The sequence below is a fragment of the Nilaparvata lugens genome, chromosome 5 (assembly GCF_014356525.2).
Source record: "Nilaparvata lugens isolate BPH chromosome 5, ASM1435652v1, whole genome shotgun sequence".
NCBI classification, from domain to species: Eukaryota; Metazoa; Arthropoda; class Insecta; order Hemiptera; family Delphacidae; genus Nilaparvata; species Nilaparvata lugens.
This window is the reverse complement of record NC_052508.1, coordinates 33,237,615-33,252,124: the sequence shown is the minus strand read 5'-3', so window position 1 is coordinate 33,252,124 and position 14,510 is coordinate 33,237,615. Positions and strand designations below refer to the sequence as shown.

General features: G+C 35.6%; 1 protein-coding gene across 1 annotated transcript in view; it reads left to right on the top strand.

Annotated features, from left to right (window-relative positions):
* Positions 1–3,522, top strand: part of LOC111050354 (regulation of nuclear pre-mRNA domain-containing protein 1B) — a 38,395-nt gene extending 34,873 nt beyond the window's left edge. Inside the window, exon 7 of the mRNA XM_039428201.1 lies at positions 683–3,522. The gene's annotated coding sequence lies outside the window, so the exon portion shown is untranslated. The remainder of the gene's footprint in view (positions 1–682) is intronic.
* Positions 3,523–14,510: the final 10,988 nt, after the last annotated feature.

Here is a 14,510-nt window from a genome sequence, read left to right as displayed (position 1 = left end):
TGAACCCAAAATTCAATTTATCAATGTATCCTTATGAATAATATAATATAAATATAAACAGGATACACACGACAGGAATAGATTAAAAACACTTAAAAACTTACATTTGAACGAGAATTTTCGGGAGCTGGGCCCCCTTTGTCCATCAAACAGGAAGTGAAGTGGTGCAGATTTGAACATTCTAACGGTCGTGACCACAGAGATATGGTAGAGATATTGTGTAGACCATAGAGCACAGACGAACGGAGGCGCACTTATTGAAGGAGCATTATGGGATTAGTTGTTGGGCCATGATGGGTTACAAGTGGGAGATTTCAATATATATATATATATATATATATATATATATATATATATATATTAAAACAAGAGACACGATATAAATAGATTGAAAACACTTAAAAACTTACATTAGAAATGGGGAAAATTTTCGGAGCAGACTGCTCGGTTGAGAAAGGAGACTCAGTCTCCGAAAATTTCCCCCATTTCTAATGTAAGTTTTTAAGTGTTTTCAATCTATTTATATTGTGTCTCCTGTTTTAATTTATATTACAAACTTTAAATTGTCTTCTGTTGTATATTTTGAAATATACTTAACGGAGCCAAATAAATTCTTCATGTGAATTTTTTTATTTTATCTAGAAAATACCTTGTCTCATTATCCATATCTTTTTGTTTCCAGGAGCCAGGGAAAACAAATCTACAGGAATTAGGAAAAATCTTAAACTTCTATTAGACAAGTATAACTAGTAGAACATCATCTATCAGCGAGAATTTAGACGTTTTAGGATTGGTTCAAGTCTGATTATCATTTTATTTGTATATATTTATATTGTAAAGCAATCACCTGAATTTTATGTTTCCTGCAATGCCAGAATTCATAAAATTTAAATCTACATAATGTGCACATGCACATACGATGAGGTGCAAAAATATAGAAAATATTACTATACATATAATCCTATGTAGTTGCAACATACATAATATTTTATTGATATATGTACTTACATTTGTGTTTGTATATCATATCAATTTATACATAATATATTCTCAATTACTATTCTACGTGACGTATGCAAAAATATAAGTATGCTTGTATTTAAAAAATATTATCACAGTATGTTTTAGTTTTTAATAATTGTGTTTTTGGTTGGAATTCATTTTATGCAGTCTTTTTTTTCAAAATAAAACTGCTTGTTTTCATATTGAAAGTCTATTTTTCATGTAAAGCAATAAACAACGTGAATCCCTCAAGTTTTTTCACAAAGCCCATGATCTATAGGGTCCGAGTTAAAATTAATATTCTAATATATTATCAAGTATTCTCATTCTTATGAAAGGAAGTTTTTATATTTTTTTATAAAATGATCCCGGTAATTCATGTATATGGTTCATTGAACCTCAGTTGGCTCATTTTGAACCCAAAATTCAATTTATCAATGTATCCTTATGAATTATCTATTGTGATTATACCTCATTATTTTACTATTAAAGAAATTTATAAACACAAATTATGTATCAATTTAGATATTTTTAAATACTTGGCCAGTCAAGATTAAATAATTCCCAGTCTTTGAATAAGGCTATGGAACATCCTAAATAAAACTTCACTGGTTATATTTTTCAAAGTTTTCAGATTCGTATACTACCAAGCTATCAAAATAAAAAAGTTTTCCTCAGGAATTTATTTTTCCCAATCATTACTTTTAAGATATGAGCATCTAAAATTAAATTTTTTGGGTCAGATCGTTTCAAATTCTATAAGAAATAAATCCAAGAAATTTTTAGGATAAATTCTTCATGGTATTGTTGATTGAATAGAACAAAAATTTCCTGAAAATGACGGTTTTTGAGAAAGCTATTCTCGATTTACAAAAAATGACCAAAAATAACTTTTAGTTGAATTATTTTTTATCTTTTCTTTTTAAATCGAATAACATTTTCAAAAATTGATATTTTCAGTAAAATTAAATTTATAAATTTTTCTCTTACCGAATTTCAAATTGTCTGTCCACAATTTTAAACTTGGCGCTCTTATCTCGAAAAGTAATGATCGGAATTTTTTTCCTGAGAAAACTTTTTTATTCTGATAGCTTGATGGCTTTGTATACGAATTGACAAACTTATCACCAGTAAAGAATGTTTTAACCTGTTGCACAGCCTTAAGCATGCTGTGAAGAGAGTCTGTGATGTAATTGTAAAGTGATATTAAATGTAAATTGAATGTATTGAGAGCTACATTTGAAGTCACTCTGTTCCGTGATTAGTAGTGACCCAAAGTGGTACTCCAACACAATATCAATTGATAAGTGTCATACTTTTCTAAAAACATGAACCCCTATCAATTTTCCTAGAACGTATGGAAATAAATTTGCCTTGTCAATAATCATTATATTAATATAATCAATTATATGTGGTTGCCAATTTATCATTCATACAATAATCGTTTTGAAAATAATGCTGACATTGTGAAAAAGTCTGAAGTTTATTGTAATTTAAATCATTGTTTAATCTTAAGCATCACAAATTATGATATTGCTACAGTTCTAGTTACAGTATAAGATTTTAGTATTAGGCTACTTGAAAAAAAAATTAATAAATTGATCTCTGATTCCAGAAAGTTTTGAAAAGTATTAAAGTAAATACGATATTTATAGATTTGGACCTGAAAACACGATATAAAAGTTATTGAAAATTATGCTTTTCATGAAGCATATTATTATAGAAATATTCAAAATACTCATTATTGATTCAATTCAGGTGCTAATTACTTACTTAACACAAGCGCAGTATGCTAATGAGAGCCACCTTTAAAAAAAATCCAGCACAACTCTTGCTGTCATTTTCATTCGTCAAAAGTATTTTCTTGTGTATCAAACATGTATTGTGAAATCAGATTAAATATTGTCTTGAAATAAAATTTTCAGAATCAGGCTTCTTGCTGCGCTAGGTACCTATTATAAGCGTAGTTATTCTATTTTCCTCTTGAAAAATTCAACTCTATTATTGTTCGCATTCTTTAAGCAAAGTGAATTGATACCAAGGGTTTCTAAAGATACCGTACATCATTTTGCGAAAATGTTGATAGAACTTGATCTACAGAAGTTTTTTCGAATGAATATTCAACATAATGTATTCCCTGTCTACATATTTTTATTATTCTATAGAAGAATTCGCATATAAAAATCAAATGAAAATGCGAATCTTTTTCATATTTTATAGCTTGAAAATACATTTTTGAATAACAAAATTATAACACAATGATTTTTACAGTCTAGATTCTATAAAATCTCTTCAATTATAGGGATTATTTCCATTTGCACAAAAATTTCCACCCTATTTAATGCCATTATGCTTATCATAATCCTGCATCAATAGCTGTAAATAGTTACCAAAATATTAAAATTTATGAAAATGATGATAATAATGCTAAATATTAAGTATTGTTACTAGTTCATATTCACTAGCAATGTGTTTCGAATGTTTATATGCCCAGTTGAAATATATTTTTGAAAAATCACATCTACTTTTCATTCATTCACCTTTCTCCATTTAAATTATGAAAATGTTAAATGTATCCATGCTTGTCATAATTCTTAATCACGAGCGAAATTCAAAGAGAGCTATGTTTAAAGAGTTAATACTGATAGAATTTGGTTTCATTTTCTGATTATAGTTGTAGTTATCTTAAGTGAACAGATTCAGAGGTACGAGCTCTCTCCTTTTGTATTCACAATCATCATTATAAATTTATTCAATTGAAATTGTATTCTAATTATAAGTTCTGACCTCTTCCCAAATAGCCTCATTAATTTTTAAACAAAAAATACATTTTTCTAAAATTACGGTTGCCTAAATGACATTTCATATAACTATATTATAATGAAGGTGACAGACAGTTCGTTCGTAAATTTTGCTTGTGATATAAATTCTGTAAGTAGAGAATTGAAAAAAAAATTATTGGTCTTGTTATTACCTTTTTCCAAAATTATTCACAACGTCTTCAAAAGTCTTAAAACTTGGAAGAATTTTTGTTCCTATCAATGATTTTTTCAAATCTTATTCCAAAATGGACTAATCAGCATGGAATTCCTACCAAAATATGAAAACCGTAAAATTCAAGATGAATGAAAACAAGTATTTGAAGTTTGTTCTAAAAGCAATGTCTCCATTGTAAATATTTTCAAAATACAGTAATATTGGAATGTGCCATGTGTGTCTGCCTGGTATTCGGCTCCAGCCGAACGCATTTTCTTATAATGAAGGGGTATGTCTGAACGGCTGGAAATGTAAAAGGGGAAATTATCAGTTTTAAAGGACTTTCTCAACATGAAAGCAAATTTTAAAATGCTTAGAATTATTTTATCAATATGCAATGGAATTCGAATTCTGATGAATTTATATTTTTTATATAAATACGTCAACCGGGGCTACTTTGTCTACCGCGGGTTGACTGTCCTACCTCGCGGAAAAATATTCAAATCCGTTTATCTCCGATCTCTGTTATCCGAAATCTATGTTCAACATTGAAAACCGTAATCATTATCGTGGTTCTACAATCGATATCTTGTCGATATATTAGTTTAACTATCGACATAAAACCAAACTGCTAGCTTAATCTTGTGATTTCGTTGTCGGAAAACTTCTTATTAGAAAACTTATTTCTAAAAGATTGATTTATCGGTGAGTAAATTTAATTTTTGCCTTTTTATTATACTTCAGTTGGTATATCCATAGTTGAACCAGTGGCATATCCAGAAAAAAACTTGTGGGGGGATGATATCATTGGAGTAAAAAGTACCTAAACTTTGGGGATCCCACGCGGGGGATCACTGGGGGGTATGGTATAACCCCCACCCACCAAAGGGGGGCCAGGAACATTTTGGAAATATACCTTCAATTTGGTGCGCAATTTCCACTTGAAAACAAACATTCCATTCAAGTTTTTTTGGTGTTAGGCCACTTATTATTTTGATTTCCCTTGAAAATGCTATATGCCTGTGGGATTTTGATTAAATAAAGAATAGAATGGAATAGTCCTATTTTATAAGCCATTAAATTGTTTTAAAAATAGTGATTTTGTAGAAGGACTACTCATTATTAGATAACAAGCTAGAATGCTTTAATTTTGGATCCAATAAAGCACTATTTCAAACAACTTTAAATCATAGACTCAACTTGATAAACATTTTTTTTTTCAAAATTTTCACGATTTTCACTCAAGTTCTCAAACTCACATTTTTGGGGAAGGGTTAGGGGAGGATAAACCTTTTTCAAATATTAGGGGCATGTGTCCCCCCGTCCACGGTAGAAACTACGCCTGTTCATCTTCAAACTATTCAACTGTAATACTTTGCGGGGTACTCTCTAGAAGCTTTTGTTCAACGGTATGTACGAAACTGAATAAACTATAATCAATTAGAGCAATATAAGCTATAGTAAGTTTCTTCAAAATAAAAAGTGAACCAACTTTGAAGTGCTATCTGTAGTTTCTCTATCCCTTGTTATCTAGTCCGAACGCACTCAACCACTCACTTGTCTATAAGAAAATAGCTCATTATTATCAGTGCTATTGCAGTGCTATTCTCTCATCCCTTATGTATTTCTCGACTTACATAGTACAATATAACGATAATATGGCATTAGATGCTAATGCTGGAACAGCCACAAATAAATGTAGGTTCCATTTCGAGGGGGGGATACATCCCCATAAACCACCCCCCCCCCTGGATACGCCACTGAGTTGAACTGGTTAGGATTCTATTAGTAGTAGAATACAAAAAGGCCTAACTTGTGGTAACTTTGTCTCAAAGTATAAAAATTTTTATGATATTATGCAAGATATGATTTAAATACAATGCAAAATATAAATATGATGTATTTTATCAAATGGAACAAACTATCCACCTTGCTTGAATGAAATTAATACGTTCTGAATATTCATTTTTTGCAGATTCTGCATCTGGAGCCAACATGCCTAGACGTTACAAGAGATCTTTGAGAAGCAAACACTGAATTTTTAATGAATAATTTGTAATTTTTTGAAGTGGATTCCATTTGTTTTTATGTTATTACTTGCTAGCCCGGCGAACTTCGTACCGCCAAATAGTTGATGCATCTCATGACAAACTTTAGCTGGATGCACACCTTAAAATCTATAACCCATACTAACAATCCTCAAATCCAGACCATCCTGTTATTTTTTATTGAACAAATAATCAGACCAGCATACTGTTGTGCGTGTACAATGAAATCATAACTAACAAATCAATTGATCACGCATATCATTAATCCACGTGTAGTTTAAGCTATGCTATATTTTTACATAAATCACATTTGCTCCCCCGTTCACTCCTTTTTCAAAACATGCACGGGATTTAAAACTCTTATAAAAAAATCTAATGCGTGACCTTAGAAAATAGCTGGAAAATTAATTGCTTCACAAACTTTTTTAATAATTGGTGAGTGACGATGAACCCTGATGTCGGAATTATAATTGGAGAATCGAGTAGAAGTCGAATCCGATAGAAGTCAATGGTACAAAATTGATTAATTCTATCAGTAATAACTTCAAATATCAACTTTTATTAAAAACGTGCAGGTAACTCGTGCTTTGCAAGGGTCTACATAAAAACTTGACCTACTGAAATCTTGAAGAATTAAAAATAGGCCTATAACCATCCTCGGTAAATTAAGTATTGAAAAAGATCGATTAATAATAAGTCTGAATAAGTAACTGAATATATGTGACTAATAACTAAAATATGTAATAACTGAAACTGATATAAACGTAACTGATATTTGAATAATTAACTGGCTTCGAGGGATTTTAATGGATTTCATTTATATAGATTGAATTGCTAAAATGTTATGGACCGTATATCATCTGCACTGAGCCTACAAGAGGAAGAGCTTGCCTTGACAACGTTGCAGTTAGCTTTCAGTCTGAATTTTGCAGCACAAATGTGAGATAGAGTTGCATGGGGATGACCACTCTGCTTTGAGGACTGCTTGCATCCTCCCGAAAGCGGCTGAGGCACGTGTCGCGCCCTCTTGTACCTGGCAAACTGATTACATTTTTCGAACGAGACCTGTGCATGAATCGGCCCTTGAAAATTTCAGAGGTGTCTTGTCCAGTACATCCTGTAGGCTAATGATATTTTCCTCTCCTCAGGTGGTACTGAGTTGTTTGCAGCTTTTTTCAATATTTTCGTGACAGATTGGATTTCTTTTTTCCTGAAATTGTCAGGCCTTACCGCCGCCAGGCAATAAGGAGGACATCTGGATGGTCATAGGGAGTGGTATACTGATGATCTGGCCAGACTCATGCGGGACTCATGCTCGCCCTCAAGAGCCGATGCGAGGATGGTGATGCTGACAGCTCTGCTAGATATAGAAACTTTAAACAATTCTACAAGAGGAGGATCGAGCTGGCTAAGAGGTTGGCAACTGAGCGACAGATTGAGGATGCACCTAACCTGTTTATTTGACAGAGGCTGGCTCAAACAGCACTCTGGTTTGTGGACTGTATCAATTACATCGAGAACCTTTTGGGGTTGTCTGGCGTCGGGTAGCAAGTTGAACAATTTGAATGGCTAAGTGCACAATAACATAGGCCTACCTTCATGTCCAAATCCTCCTTGCCTCTAGGATCCTGGGTCCAGATCACGATACGAGACGAGACGACACTTGTAATGAATCACAATAAATCAATAGATCACTTTGCAAAAATCGACATTACGAGAAGTGAGCTGTTCGATTGGCTGGCTAACGGCAACAGGCGCAATTATGCTATGTGTGTCACCCTTCAATTGCCTCCTCCACCACACAACGCCAGACAACAAAGGGGAACATTGGTATAATGTCCGAACATTCCACCCACCTTGGAAGAACTTCCAATAACAAAAAAAAAACAAAAACCACCTATAACGAACCCTACTAGGTAAACTAGAAAAAAAATATCTTCACTCCTCAGGGGCCATTGAGGAGACTTATACAAAAGGAGTAGGAGGCCCACAGAAAGGAGAGGATGGGACAAGAAATAATGACTATATACAACCACTATAGATAAAAACAAGAAACAAAGCAACTTGGGAACCTTTCCCATATGTAAAACGAGAAACAAAAAAATAACCACTAAACTTATTGAAGTTCCCTTCAATAAGGCATAATCTTCATCAATAGGGAGGAGACATACCCTATTGACAGCCCTAGTGATACTTCCTTTTGCAGTCTGTACCTCCACCACTCTCACAACTCCATCCTGTCCAGGAAATATGTTCGTTATTCAACCAAGCCTCCAGTGAAGAGGGAGTAGGTTACTTTCCTTTAAGAGAGCCATACGTCCAATGTCAACATTACTATGTTTTCTGTACCATTTTGTTCCGGTTTGCAAGCTAGACACATACTCCAATAATTGCCAACGTTTCCAGAATGAGGATACAATTCCTTTGAGTAAACTCCATCGATTTCTCAAGTTCACCGATTGAATTGATTCCTCTGAGTTTTTACTCTGTGTTGCTAGAGTAATTTTTCTTGCTTCCAATTCAATCTGTTTGGAATTTTCATCAACATTACCGTGGGTTTGGTGTGGCCAGCACTCCAGTGGTTTGTCCAACCAATCAGAACCATTCCACCACAGAGAATTACCAATTAATTCATTGATCAATAGTCCTCGACTAGCACAATCAGCTGGATTACATTCAGTTGGCACATATCTGAATTGCTCTGTAGACAGGTGTTCCTGTACTTGACTTACACGATTTGCCACAAACGTAGCCCAACGATGAGGTGAAGACCGAATCCAACTCAATGCCACAGTTGAATAAGTCCAAGCTGCAATATAATCTATGTTTATAATTTTTGAAAGCACTTCTTGAACTTCATGTAATAATCTAGCTACTAGGACAACCACACAAAGCTCCTATTTCTTCACTACCTCCACGGATGCTATATCATCCCAGTCACATCCCGATTGCCATAGATATTGAATTATACTCTTGAAGGTGAGCATGAAAGGTGTCAAATATCCTAATGGATCACAATTTTTTGCCAAAGTTGATAAAACATTTCGTTTTGTAGCTAGACTGGATGGAACCTTCACCCTGTAGAAGAGGTAGTCACCAATTGGGTTCGATTGGAAGCCAAGAATTTTAATGGTTTTATCAGACTCAAAAGTGAAATCTTTTGCATCAATAGCACAATGCTCTGGAGGGAGATTTGATAGAATGGTAGACTGATTGCTGGCCCACTTTAGCAATTCAAATTTCCCTTTGCTTAACAATTCAGTAAGTTCAGACTGCAGTTGCTTGGTTGCTTCCATTGATGAGACTGATGTAACTATATCATCCATGTAAGTAGAAAACCGTAAGGCTTCAGAAGCCACAGGGAACATTTTTTCTTCATCTTCAATGAACTGATGCGTAGTACAAATAGCAAGAAATGGCGATGATGATACACCATACGACATAGTTGTTAGAGTATACACTTTCATTTCTTCTCCCTTTTCGGATTTTGTCCATTTTATTTCAACATTATCCTGTCTATCATCATCTAACATCTAACTCTCCCAAATTTCGTTTCTCCTTTTCAAAAACATTTTCTCCAATTTCCTTTTTCGGTATGGGTCTTCCCATTGGTTTGATTTCATGTGGACTATGAATCACTTTAATCTCTTTTACTAAATTACCGTTGATCGGTAAATAACTGTTGAATGCTACACCTTGTTTACCTGGAACTTCTTCTAAATTATCTCCCAATTCTTCTTCTCGAATCATGGAAACATTTTCTCCAACATTAGTTTAACCTTCAAGATATCCTGATATCTCACTCGTATTTGTTTCCTTGGATGGTAATTCTACAATGTATCTACCAGTATTCAAACGACAAACAGTTGATTTGTATATCTCCTCACAAGCCATTTCACTTTCCAATAATTTTTTTGTCCTAGGTGGCTCTTCTATGACCCAAAATCGCTTCACCAACTCTTCTAAATTAGCATTGGAGTACATGCAGAGATTATTTGAGATAGTAGAACTCTCCTCTGATACCTTACTCATCAGGCAGTAGCCCCATACAGTTTCTAGGGCAGATGGTGTAGCCTACCCACTGGACCAATCACCTTTCTTCCAGTCAGAATGAAGGGGAAGTATTCAGCACCCAATAAAATATCAACCTCCTCTGAAAGGAAAAATTCAGAATCTGCTAGATCCAGTCCTTCAATATGTGCCCAGTACGCATTTTTTATCTGATTTGTAGCTGCTATTTTGTTGACTACCAATGCGGTAATTTTTAATGAAGGGGAGTTCGGTGTTTAAATTCACAGTTAGTAATTTCATCTGTCACTTCCAGTTTAGTATCAGATAATCCATAGATTGGCAAACTATGTGTTTCTGTACCACTAAACCCAGTTTTTTCATGCATCGCCTTGTAATAAATGACTTGGTGCTTGCACTATCTAATAATACTTTGACCTTATGATAATTGCCTTGATTACCTCGAACTCCCAATTTAACAGTTGGTAACTATACTAAGGAACCATTTACATTCGAAAATACTTTCTTAGCTGAGTCAGTAACAAATGTTTGATGGCTTTGATCAGCGGCATCATGCACGCCTACTCTGCTCATTTGTTTATTACCGGCCAATGTGTTGGTGTTTTCAACAGGCGGCTGTCTCGGCTCTAAATGGAGGAGCCAATTATGATGCAAATTACAGTGACTGCACGGCTTCCTTCTTCTTCAATCTCTAATAAAGTGCCCTGCCAATAAACAGCATATACATAGTTTCCATTCTTTTACACATTTTAATCTATCAGACGGTTTGAGATTCAAGAACACTTCACAATTTTCCAGTTCATGAGAATTATTACATTCAATACATTTCAGCTTGTCCGATTTCGATTCAACAATAATAGCTGAAGCTTTGTAATTTCCCATAGTGGGTTTCAATTTCCCAAACTGCTTACGTGAGGAGGATTCTGACGATGTAGATGACCCCAATAAATCAGTGGATTTGGTAGCCTCTCAAATAACAGCTTCATCATTCCAAAATATTTGGAAGTTTTTTAAATCGGATACTGTTCCATTTCTTAGCAGTCTCTGACACTTCTCTCTCAATTCTTCAGTCAGTTTTTTATGCAAGACAAATAATAACAGAATCGACCAGTCGTTAAATGAATGACCAATTGGTTTTAGTGTGGCAATATACTCAGCTAAATGAGTGATGCATTTTCGTAGCGAGTCTGGTTGCTTATTAACTGCTGGCATATCAAAAATTGCTTGCAAGTATGCGTCAGTCAGCTTGTAAGAGTCATTGTAGTGATTCAATAGTATTTTCCATGCCTCAACATAATGATCACTTGTCAATGGGACTACAGAAATGACTGACAGTGCATCGCCTCTCAGTACAGACCGAAGATACATATGTTTTTGTATGTCAGCAATTTGACCATTATTATGAACCGTGGCTTCAAATAAATCTTTAAATTGACTCCAAATTTTCAAATCACCATCAAAAGTCATTAAAGGAAGCTTAGGTAGGGCAACTGACGAGATATTTCCAGTTGTAGGTGAAGAAGCTACATTGGAAGAACTAATATTCAAATTTGCTTGAGTGGATGGTAAGGTTTCGAGAACAGCCTTGACATTGAAATACATCTCATCAAATTGGCTCATCAGTTTTTCAAGCTCAGTCATTTCCAATCCAGGATTTTGTTTGTTATAGTAGCTCTGCATCTTATCTATTATATCATTGAACTTCACCTTGTGGTGATCGATATGCTCACCCATAACTTTCAATAAATTCTTCATTTTTTTTTGGATCCTTTTCGACAGCTTTGGCAATTTCATTAATTCGTTCTATTTTACGAATTAATGCATCTCTTTGAAACGTCAAGTCTTCGATAACACCCATAGTGAGGCATAACAGTGAGCGCTTGTCGAGAGAGAGAGTGTGACAAAGAACCAAACAAGAATAAGAGGGAAAACATGAGAGCAGGCGACACAATGAAGTAGCCTACTGTAATGAACAATGGCTAGCTTATCTAATCATACAAGCCTAGCCAGCACTTCAACTTATGCTCGGTAGAGAATGTTTGGTTAGGAGGCTAATAATACTGTATCGATACTCATTGGAACAAACAATAACTGCTATTAATAACAAAGTAACGACAATAATCAATGCAAATAACTGCAAGTATCCTTTGAAAAAAGTAACAGTTCCAGTTACTGTTACAGCTTGACATATAAGTCTTTCTCTACTTATTGACACAAACTTGCCAGTCCAGCCTTGTGGCGCCAATGCAACAATCTTACGCAATAATACTATGACACAATTATTTACAAAAATATTACTTGTTCTACTCAATTTCCAACTTAAATTGAGCCCAAATTTCTAAAGAATACCACAAATAAACCGTATATTCATCTATGATGACAAAAACAAGCCATATACACAGAAAAACCAAGAATAAAATAGGCATAAAAAACGACAAACCTATGTCGTTTCAAACTTATGTCCTATTCAAATTCGATTAACAAATCAATCCCGGATGGTTGGACCATGTTTATTTGACAGAGGCTGGCTCAAACAGCACTATGGTTTGTGGACTGTATCAATTACATTGAGAACCTTTTGGGGTTGTCTGGCATTGGGTAGCAAGTTGAACAATTTAAATGGCTAAGTGAACAATAACATAGACCTACCTTCATGTCCAAATCCTCCTTGCTTCTAGGATCCCGGGTCCAGATCACGATACGAGACAAGATGACACTTGTAATAAATCACAATAAATCAATAGATCACTTTGCAAAAATCGACATTACAAGAAGTGAGCTGTTCGATTGGCTGGCTAATGGCAACTGGCGCAATTATGCTATGCACGTCACCCTTCAATTGCCCCCTCCACCACACAATGCCAGACAACAAAGGGGAACATTGATATAATGTCTGAACATAAACAATGCAAAGTTGCCTGGGATGTGATAAATACAAACAGATCCATGTCACAGAAAAAGATTGACTTTGCAAGCCCGGATGATTTCAATGGCTTCTTTGTGGGTTCGGTTCAGGATATAGTGGATCTGATGCTGTCATTGATCCAATTGATCTGTTGGAAGGAAGAATCCAGCCGGGACAGGAGCATCTCTCCTTCTTTCGCCCAACCACACCAGCTGCCTTGAGGAAGATCATAAGCTCTTTCAAACCCTCAAAAAGTCCAGATGTGTTTGGCATTTCTGTGAGTATGTTGTTGATGAGAGGTTGTTGATGCCATTGCAGTTCCTCTCTCTGCATCTGTCAATGAGTGCTTGAGGTCTGGGAATCTTCCTCATTTCTTGAAAACATCAAGAACTGTCCCAGTCTTCAAGAAGGGTGATCATGAGAACCTTCGTAGCTTCAGGCCAATCTCCATAACTCCTGTCTTTGGCAAGGTGATTGAGGCAGTGATAAAGCCTCAGCTGGAGGCTTTTTTTGAGGAGAATGGCCTGTTCTCCAACATGCAGTTTGGTTTCCGAGGTGGGAGATCAACAGTGGGAGCAGTCGACCATGTGGCTGAGCAGATTGATGCTGCCTTCGAGGATGGTGAGTCTCTTGCTCTGGCTCTGTGTGATCTGAGCCGAGCTTTTGACTGTGTGGACCATCACATTCTACTTAGAAAACTCAGTTTTCACGGTCCAAGGGACTCGGCCCTTTCCATCTTGGGCTCATACCTTTCTGGAAGGACTCAGCTTGTCTCCCTCAGTGGTGCAAACTCCCAGACCCTTGTGGTGGCTTTTGGTGTTCCTCAGAGATCGGTGCTGGGGCCTACACTGTTCCTTGTCATGATAAAACGACCTCGACGACAATGGTTCTTCTCTGATGTTTGCGGATAATGCATCACTTCTGTCATCGGGTGCTGAGCTTGAGCGGATTTTGGAGGCGCCTGCAGAGCATCTTTAATCTGCCACTTCATGGTTCCTTGCTTATCCATTCCAGCTGAATGAGGACAAGACCTAAAGGATCATCTGCAGCTTGTCACAAGAACTGCGTGACCCTCAGAATCCAGTAAAGCTGCTGGGTTTTGTCTTGGATTGCAAACTCAGCTGGAACAGTCATTTACAGCAGGTAACCAGCCGGCTCTCCCGCATTTGCTTCCTGCTGCTCAGGATGAGGGGCCTGGTGACAGAGAGGTATTGTGCCGGACACTATTTTTAATTCAGGCCTTTTCCCAAGTTATAATAGTAAATTCAATATGCAATAGACTAGAGCCATTATTGTGAGTGAGTTAGCGAAATAAATTATTTTCTCTCTCTATTATGAACGGTCATGACTTCAAGTTTCCCAGGATAGATATTTAAAAATTGTGGCTCCAAGTCATCGAGGAATGTAGATTATGGAATCATATCTAAAACTTAGCCTTCCTGTCGTGACATAGAGTGCAATAAGTTGGAAAACAGCAAGTATTACAATTATAAGTAACTAACGATTTTGCAGTTACCTTTTGGTCCTAAAGCTCTAGAAGCCATGCGACG